General features: G+C 35.3%; 1 pseudogene; it reads left to right on the top strand.

Moving 5' to 3' along the window:
• The first annotated feature begins 10,014 nt into the window (after nucleotides 1-10,014).
• LOC136314785 (U4 spliceosomal RNA) lies at nucleotides 10,015-10,090 on the top strand (annotated as a pseudogene).
• Nucleotides 10,091-10,644: the final 554 nt, after the last annotated feature.

The raw sequence follows: 10,644 nt of genomic DNA, 5'->3' as shown, positions 1-10,644 counted from the left end.
GTTCATTCCATCCATAGGTAAAAAAAATTGCAAATGAAGATGCCAATCAAGAAACAATATGGAAATATCAAATATAACAGTTTTATTGGTTTTTGTCAGATATTATTTAATATTTTTCATTAATATTTTAAAACTCTTATAACAATCTAGTTTTGTGTACCTCTTTTATTGCTCTTATTTAACTAATAAATACATGCAATAATAAACTACCTTTTGGTATATTGTTTTTTTATACTTAAAACAGTCATTAGGGCAGAGAACCTGCTGTTAAATTATTTGAATCCCACTACTGTTTATACCTATTAATGAATCCTGACCTATAAGCATTATATTAAGCATAACAGAATGAATAAAAACTTTTTTGAAATATTTAAGTGCATAAGGGATGCCCACATGCTCCAGTGACTGCCCCTTCAATGACAGATATCTTTATAAATGTCATTGAACAGGGGGCTCATAGCACTCCTGGGCTCCTTGTAATTCTCACCTCACTGGCCCACCATCATAATCTGACGAGGAAGCCATCAAGGCTAATTCTGTGATGCTCTATGTCAGAGGCTGGCAAACCACCTCTGGTGGGCCAAATGCACCCAATAGCTGCTTTGTAACTGAGGTGATTGCAATGGAGTCACATTCATTTTCTTATGGACTAAGGTGGCTTTCAGGCTGTAATAGGGGCAGTAGAGTCTGTATTGTCCACAAAGCCAAGAATGTTTACTATCTTCCTTTTTACAAATAGTTTTTCAATCCCACTTACTTCAGTATGTTTCATTTGCTGGCTTCTCCTCATCTTCCTGTTCTGTGAACCCTTAGGGTCTTCCAGGGCTTAGTGCTAGACATCTCTGTGTCTTGCCATTGACTCTTTAGGCCAGTGGTTCTCAACCCTAACCAGTGGTGGGATTCAAATAATTTAACAACTGGTTCTCTGCCCTAATGACCATTTTAAGTATAGAAAAATGATATACCAAAAGGTAGTTTATTATTTCATGCATTTAATATTTATATAAGGACAATAAAAAGGTACATGAAACTAGGTTATAAGAGTTTTAAAATATTAATGAAAAAATATAAAATAACACAGGACAAAAAACAATAAAACTGTTACTTAAGATATTTCTATATTGCTTCTTCATTAGCATCCTCACTTGCAATTTTTTTTCACCTATGGATGGAATGAACATAATTATGGGTGCTTAGAATATGCTTTTGTGCAGATGAACATTAAAATAGAGTAAGGAATGTAAATTTGTGATTTCCACATTGGGTGGCTGCCCAGGCGCCCACCTTAGAGAGAACCTTGATTACAAGTGCCATTTTAACAACCGCTTCACAGAACTCAACAAAAAATTAGGTATTGGTTCTGCCAAACTGGTGTGAACTGGCTGACTCCCACCACAGACTCCAACTACTTTTTAGAATCACTTGGGAAGCTCCATAAAAATATGAATGTCCTTCTTTCCCCCCAGAAGTTTTGATTGAATTAGTCTGGGTTGGGCTTAGTCTTCAGTACTTCCTGAAAGCTACCCAGTGATTCCCATGGTACTGCCAGGTCAGGAACAATTACTCCAGGTCATTTTGTCTACCTTCAAGTTTTCTAGTATATATATATATATATATATATATATGTGTGTGTGTGTGTGTGTGTATGTGTGTATATATGTATATATATGTATATATATGTGTATAAGTGTGTATATATGTATACATGTGAATGTATGTATGTGTATGTATATATATATATATCAGTATATAAATTAACTTTATAAACAATTCCCAAATTGAATTTTCAGTCCCAGTATCTCCACTGCATTCCACATTTATAAATCTACTGCCCCCTTGACATTTCCACTTGGACTTTTAATAGGCCCCTCAACCTTCACACATTGAAACCAGAGGCCTCAATTTCCTTTCCTGCTGCCCCCCTCACCTCAGGAAACAGCGTATTATTTTTTCAGGTGGGCAGGATAAAAACCCAAGTCATTCTTGACTCCTCCCTTTCCCTCATGTTTCAATTTCTAACCCATTAGCAAATGCTACTGTGTTGTAAAGTAGCGTATTTTAATTCTGCGGGTTTAGGTAGAGACACCAAGGCAGGATACAGAAGAATTTTTAGGAGGAGATTTATTAATAAGCTGGCTGCATATGACTTACATGGGGTATAGCTGACCCAAACTGTGTGTGTTCAGTATAGCCCCAAGGCTAGTTATATAGACTTGATCACATATAGGTTGGAGGAAAAGGAGGGGGAGCATGACGTAATAATCAATCATTAACAAGCTTACAACATTTGTATATAGGATCTATAAAAAACATTTCTACATATTAAAACTTACAAGGTAATACAATAGTAATGTCGTTTTACATATCAAAGACATTCACAAATCTTTTAGTGTCTATCTCCCCTCCCTTTGTCTAGAGGTATATGTTACTCTCAGGACTCCAGAAAGGGAGGAAGAGTTAAAATTAGTGTAGGATATGTAAATATTGTCTCTTATTGAAAGGGAAAGGAAGTTTTTAGATAACCTTTATCTTCTTTGTTGTCTAGCAAGTAGTAGTCTCAGTCCTTCTAGAGAACTAGATGAGCCATTTGTCCTTGAAAGCCAGAAAGCTTCTGCATTCTTCTCCCTCCATTTTCCACAGAAAAGAGGGGGCACGAAGCCTGACTTTTCCTCTTTAAAATGGCATTGCCAATACTAAGTTTTACAGTTCTCTGGCACCTTATTACAACTGTATCTTCAAAATCTATGAGAATCCAACCACTTACCACCTCTCCTGCTATACCCTGGTCATCCAAGTCACAATCATTTCTGTTGGAAATTTATGCAATGGAGTCTTATTGCATGGTCTCCTGGTTTCTGCCCAGTGCCCCTCTGCAGTCTTTGTTAAAATAGAAGCCAGAGTAGTTTGGGATACAGCATGAAACAGATCAAATTATTCCTCTGTGTAAGAACTGCTAATGGCTTTCCATCTTTCTTAGAATGAAAACTAACATCATTACATTGGCTTAAAAGACTCTGCACCATCCAGCTTCTTGTTCTGTCTCCTTCAACCTTTACCTCCTTCCATGTTCCTCCTCAGGCACTTGGGCTGAGCCACAATGGGCTCCTGGCCATCATTTGAACATATCCTCTTCATTATCATATCTACACCTTTCACCTAGAGTGCTTGTCCCAACCCCCAGATCACCAATGGCTTCCTCCCTAATAGTCTCTTCTCATGGGTGCTTGCTCTGACCACAAAGTCTGAAATAGCTTCCCTGAATTGTTTTTCTCCTTCTTAGCTTGCTTTATTTTTTCCCCCAAAGCATTTTTATGTGATATTCTTATTTGTCTGCTTACACTTTGTCTTCTGTTCACTAGCTGCATGCTACAGTTATAGCAGGCCTGCTGTGGCACACCCCCTGGGGGTGCATGGCACGTCTGCATGAATGTGCCCCAGACGACCCATGCAGCTGCATGCAGGAAACCTGAATTAAGAAAGAAGGCTTGGTTGAATTCACTGCTGCAATTTCCAGGACCTTGAACAGTGTCTGATAAACAAGCTCTTAATGTTTGTTAGATGCGTTGTCAAACATGTACCACTTCTAATTCTGCCTAGATTAATATTCAGAAAAACCATCATTTGAGGTACTTTTCAATACATTTAAAATATTATCTTCTTCATCTTTACATTTTTATATATTTGAGAAAAGATATTTTTTCCTCATTTAAAAAATTTTCTGACATTATTTTCCATTTTCCTCTTGGCTTTTTTTTTACTTTCAAGATAAAATCTTTCATGAATTACTTGACTAGCAACCCCACTTTTTCTTTGTCACTGAACTCCATTATTTTTAAACATAGTTTGTACCTGGCATCATGCAAATACATATTTATTTTACATCTTTCTCTCTGTGGGACTGTAAGATCCATGATTGTAAGGATTTTGTATTGTTCAACTCCTGGTCCATAGGAGGTGCTCAATAAATATTAGTTAGAAGGAAGATAGACAGCAAGGAAGAGAAGAGGCAAAGAGGAAGGAAGGAAGGAAGGAAGGCAGGAAGGCAGGAAGAAAGGAAGAAAAGAAGGAAGGAAGGAAGGAAGGAAGGAAGGAAGGAAGGAAGGAAGGAAGGAAGGAAGGAAGGAAGGAGGAAGGAAGGAAGGAAGGAAGGAAGGAAGGAAGGAAGGAAGGAAGGAAGGAAGGAAGGAAGGAAAGAAGAAAGAAAGGAAGGAAAGAAGGAAGGAAAGGAAAAATGATGGACAGATGAAGTTTCTGACTTGGGACTGAGGAGCAGGAAGATTGACTCTAAGTCAGTGTATCTGGTTCACACAGACAGCCAGAGTAGAGTATGTTCTCAGTTACAGGGTCAACTATCTTCATCAATCAAATGACAAATATTATTTCTCAATATTTATTTCTGAGAAAAAATCAAAATAAAATACCCATTAGAATTATAAGCATTTGCAAATGAATGGATTAAGCAGATGTGGTATATATGAAGAATGCAATATTCTTCAGCCATGAGAAAGATGGAAATCCTGTCATCTGTGACAACATGGATAGACCTTAAAGGCATTATGCTAAGTGACATAAACCATATAGATAAAAGTCAAATTACACAGAGAGTAGAAAAGTGGTTGCCAGGGGCTAGGCAATGGGGGGGGGGGTGGGACAAGATGAGGTTGGTCAAAGGGTATAAATTTTCATCTATAAGATTAATAAGATCTGAGGATTTAATGTAAAGCATGGTGACCATAGTTGATGACAATGTATAGTATAATGCAGGGGTAGTCAACCTTTTTATACCTACCGCCCACTTTTGTATCTCTGTTAGTAGTAAAATTATCTAACTGCCCACCGTAATTTTGACGAGTACAAAATTACTTACCAAGCTTTCTGGCTTTCAGGGATAAATTTATAAATCACATTCCACAGTAATGGTGATTTATAAAGTAGGGAAGTAACTTACTTTATAAAATTTATAAAACAGAGTTATAGCAAGTTAAAGCCTATAATAATAATTACTTACCAAGTACTTTATGTCAGATTTTTGCTAAGTTTGGCAGAATAAATCTTTATAAAACAATTTACTATAGTTAAATCTGTCTTTTTATTTATACTTTGGTTGCTCCACTACCACCCACCATAAAAGCTGGAACACCCACTAGTGGGCAGTAGGGACCAGATTGACTACCACTGGTATAATGACTAAGAAAGTAGAACTTAAATGTTCTCCCCAGAAAAAGAAAAAGGTAAAAATGTGAGGTGATGGACATGTTAACTATCTAGGTTTTAATTATCATAATGTATATCAAGTCACCACGATATGTACACTTCAAGTATCTTCTAATTTAATTTGTCAATCATACCTCAATAAAGCTGAAACTTTGAAACAATTTTAAAAAAGAAATGACTTGAAAAAATAAGTAGCTTAGGGTCATGAAGGTAAGTGGTTAAGAGAATGCATTTTTATAGTCATTATGATCTTTCAATAAATATCTGAACTTCCAGTTCAGAAAAATCATTAACATTTGATGATTTTGAAAATAGAATTAATAAGAGTAGTCAGAATTAAGTTTAAAATATAATTTAAATAAATATATACTTATACAATCTAACTTTTGAATAATACAGTAAAAAAAGCTAATACCATTAAATAATTAGAAACCATATCATGTAAAAATTAGATCCCTGAAATCAAATAAAACTAGATATTAGCAATGTTAGATGTCACATTGATTTTGTTTTTTCCTTATGCATTATACTTATATTGATTATGTTGACAAACTTTTTTTTTGTTTTGATAATTTGCTCCCTTTTTTTTCTTCTATGCTGAAGAGAAGTATCCCTTGAATTTCCACAGAAGAGGGACAGCAATGGATACTACCCAAAAGCCTGAAAACTGTATTTCCAGTGGATCTTGATCTGCTTCAGAAAAAAAATTATGATTATGAAGTGAAGAACAAATTGATATATAGAAAATAAGGATTGTTCCAGAAATGTTGAAAAGAAATAGCTATACTTTCTAAAATTCTTTTTAAGGTCCTTATATTGCTTCAATTATGCATTGTGCACCTTTTCATGAAACATCATCAATGTCTTTTCTCCAAATCAATGTGTAACTGCTCTGCCTTTGGAATTATTTGTCTGTCTAGAGCCATATAATTGCATAGTGTGGGCACCTCATCTTTCAGTTGCTAGAGGAAAGAAGCTCAATTTTAGAATTATACCTTTCTTATCTATGGATAAGGAAAAATAGTCTTACATGTCCTGTCACTTTCCTCAGAACAACTGCCATCTCTTTAAAACACATTGTTTGAAAGCAGTAAATGATGCAGAACAACAAGCTGTCAGAGGAAAAACCGGGGATATTTTAAAAACCTGCATAATATTTGTAGAAATTCTCAGCATCAAAGCAGACATCATAATCTGGAGAAAGGTTTCACTGAATTCAAATGACTGATTTTTTACATAAACAGAGGGGTATTTTTGCCTTAAAGGAAAAACTTGAATTTCCTAAGTACTTGGCTTCAAACAGATTGTTACAACAATAAAAATGTTTGTTAACTGATAATATTGTAAACCTTAGTGTTAATTCCTCTCGTCAACCCAAGGATAGAGAAAATAAAAATCATTGGGACATTGGAAGTGGTGGTAGGAAATAAAATAAGGAATATTTTTTCTTGAAAGTGCCAAAAACTGTAGGAAAAGAATGAGGTGTCATTAATAATTGCTTTTTAATTTAAATAACAAACAAAAATGTCCAGAAGGAAGCAAACTCAAATGATAAGGTGGCTTATTCTCATGAACATACTCTCAACCTTATTTTTAAAAATTATTTTATTTATTCATTGAATTTTAGAGAGAAAGAAAGGGAGATATAGAGAGAAACATCAAGTTGTTGTTCCACATATTAACCCTTTGAGTTGTACAAACGTTCACGTACGTCCTTGTGCCTCCTGACCATCCAGGGTCCGACCTTATACTATATTTTTCGCTCCATAAGACACACTTTTTTCCCCCAAAAGTGGAGGGTAAAATGCCTGTGTGTCTTATGGAGTGAATGTTCTTTTTTTTTTTTTTTTAGCTGCTGGGGGTTCCCGGACAACTAGAAGAGTATTTGAACATTAAAGTCTCTTTTGTTAATAATAGTGCTAATGGTTGTTAATACTGTTATTGAGTTTACATTGTTGAAATATTATTGTGGTATATTTTATTAAATATTTTAACATACCCTTTGTTCTTATTTTCCTCCTTAAAACCCTAGGTGTGTCTTATGGTCAGGTGTGTCTTATGTAGCAAAAAATACAGTATGTGTAAGGCAACATTTAAAAAAGGCAAATGTATGTTCTTCTTGTTTCCATAAATTGGTTATCAAACAAACATAATTTTAAGTTAAAAAAACTGTAACTGTAACTAATTTCATTTTTTGAAAAAACAAAACCAACTCACTCCTCGGGGTCAGTAAGCATGAAAAATCTCACTACTCAAAGAGTTGCATTCATTGGTTGATTCTTGTATGTAACCTGACCAGGGATCAAACCCACAACCTTGACATGCCAAGGTAATGCTCTAAACAACTTAGCTAGCTGGCCAGGTGTCTATCTTTAATATAAACATTTAATTAACTCCTTTATCTTCCACTGAAAAAAAGAAAAAGAAGGCTAAAAGAAAACAAATACTAAATCATACAGGTGTGAAATACTAAATAAAACAATATAGAAAATGGCTTGCACTTAAAAAAAGAATTAAAAAACTGAAATGAGATGAGACATTTACCCATTTTCTTCTTTAATTAACCAACCTGAGCAAGATAATCTGCAAAGTATTTAAGAATGACAATAATTCTCTTCATCTGTGTGATTCTTTTTACATAGCCAGGAATTAGAGAAAACACATTCAAACAATAAGGACTCTGTCATTTATCATGATAGACTTTATAACCTTATAATGTTGGTTTTACCTGAAAATCTCTTTATACATACTGTGGGTACTGGATGGGACAAAACAAAGAAGAAATATCTACAAAGCTAATTTTGGTGAGTAATTTAAATAATTAAGTTCTGCATGCCATTTCCAGTTTTGTTCTGCTGATGCAATGATGTAGATTGGTAGTAAGTCCAAAACTTGACTGATTAGTTGAGGATAAAACCAATCAGTGATTTGTGCCTAGTTCTTATTTTAGATACAATTGTAAATACTACATAAATATAAACTCCTTTCCTCTCCACTCTCATTCTCTTATATGTACACGCAAACCCATATATGGTTTAGTATAAGGTTTGCAAACTCATTGCAGGTCAATGTAAAAACATTCAAAGCTATAAAAAATATTTATAAGATGATTAGAGTTTATTTGAGCCCAGAAGCAAGATCTCAATGGATTCAGAAAATATTTTGGAGAATGGCAGTTTTGCAGGGCTTTTTTTTTTCTGTTTTAATGAATTTGGAATCAAAGGAAGGAATTTAAGGAGGATTACCTGAAATTTGTTGGTGGTAGATTATGGAGGTGGGAGAAAGGAAGAGGGAGAAATCTCTGGGATTGGACAAAAAGTAAAATGAAGAGATAACATCCTTCTTTTACATTGGTGGGTACAGAATAGTTAATACTTAACATTTACAGTAAATAGAGATGGTAGACAGGCAACAAGCTCATTGCTCTCTTGAGGGTCGTTATACCCCAACAGGATCTGAAAAACAGAATTATTCTGGCATTTCAAAGGTGCGTTAACCCAGATGCATAAGAGTAATGCACAGAGCTTGCTTAAAGCAAAGATGAACTTTGTATTGTAGAAGTTACAAGCCTGAGGAGTGACTCCCCACCATGACCTGCCCAGTTAAGAATTTATGATCAAATCGTCCTATGAGGTTACTTTCAGTTACTGAGCTTGTCCAATTTACTTCATAGTCTCTTTTTCATTCATGGCCATAAAGAACAAGGTAAATAGCCTGAACTGATGGTGGCGCAGTGGATAGAGCGTCGGACTGAGATGCGGAAGGACCCAGGTTCGAGACCCCGAGGTCACCAGCTTGAGTGCGGGCTTATCTGGTTTGAGCGAGGCTCACCAGCTTGGACCCAAGGTCGCTGGCTCCAGCAAGGGGTTGCTCAGTCTGCTGAAGGCCCGCAGTCAAGGCACATGTGAGAAAGCAATCAATGAACAACTAAGGTGTTGCAACGTGCAATGAAAAACTAATGATTGATGCTTCTCATCTCTCTCCATTCCTGTCTGTCTGTCCCTGTCTATCCCTCTCTCTGACTCACTCTCTGTCTCTGTAAAAAATAAATAAATAAATAAAATTTAAAAAAAAAAAGAACAAGGTAAATAATATAAAGGAGAGGAGAAAGCTCTGTGTAAGACAATAGGAAGTAGCAAGGACTGTAGTAGACTTGACTAAGCAGATTGCTTGAGGAGGTAGCTGCTAATTCTCTCAGTCAATTATTGACACATGAGAATGTAATTCCATATTGCTGGATCCTCTTATTTGCAAGAGAAGCCTTGAATCTATATGTTTGATAAAATCTCCCAATGTTTAAATTTAATTGATTCAACTAAACATACAACCAAACAAATAAACAGAACACCTTCCTCATCAAAAACTTATGTCTGTGGGTTGTATTTAATAAACTCCCTACCAGGATGTTGTCTATAGCTTGGAAGAAAAAGTCAGGAGGATTAGATTGCAATCTTGCCTTTTTATTCCCTGGTTGGGAGGGCTTGAACAAGTTTTATAAGATTAGAGATTTGCCCCAGGAACGCAAACTAATTAGACATTTCAGAGTATAAGAAAATTTAGGTACTATCTCATCCCATCTACTTATTTGAGAGATGGGGATGAAGTCTAGATAGGTTCACTGGTTTATCTAAGTTCCTAGGGAACAGCTATGTCAGAGCTGACACTTGGAGCATGACTTCAGACTGCCAGGCCACAGAGCCACTCAATGACTTCAACAATGAGAATGAGCAGGTCAATGGAAGATGAAGTCATGACAATACTTTCTAATTTTACAAAATTTACTTTTTAAACAATAGCTGAAGCTTTGCACAGTGGCAATATTGTAGCCAATGAGGTTTATCCAAGGTGTAATTGTTGCTAATTGAAAACTGCTGAAGGGTAGGGTATTTTCTGCACCCATCTAGCATACAGCATAGTTCCTATCATAATCTTATCCTCAAATATGTATTAAATGTGTGAATGTATAAAGAAAGGAAGAAATTATTGAATTCAGAATAAAAGGTCATCATTAAAAACCTAGTGGCCAAAATAACAGAGGGCTGCTATAATTCAAGTGTAAATAAACTAAACTCAGCAAAAAGACCTATTGTATACTAGAAAAAAAAAGCATTAAAACAAAACAAAAAGCTACTTTCTGCTGAATTTCTGACTTAGAACTATATAGGAATATAGTCTTTCTGAGATCTGATTTTGGATTGCCCTTAATGCTGGGAATTCAATTTATTGATTCTATTGAAGTGCCCTGCAGAGAAAGTATAAGTCCTGGTGAATGTCAGTAATACAAAGAAACTTGATATTGAAGATAGTTTTCATGATAGTCCACAGAAAATAGAGTGAAATAAAGCATGGCCTTGTTTGTGGCTTATTAAAAACCTTTTCTTTTTCAGGAAAATGTTTATATTTTATGGAGCTCTGGCCTAGAATTTAATG

Source organism: Saccopteryx bilineata, chromosome 10, assembly GCF_036850765.1.
Source record: "Saccopteryx bilineata isolate mSacBil1 chromosome 10, mSacBil1_pri_phased_curated, whole genome shotgun sequence".
Lineage (NCBI taxonomy): Eukaryota > Metazoa > Chordata > Mammalia > Chiroptera > Emballonuridae > Saccopteryx > Saccopteryx bilineata.
The sequence above is the reverse complement of the archived record's forward strand: the minus strand, read 5'-3'. Positions and strand labels throughout refer to the sequence as shown.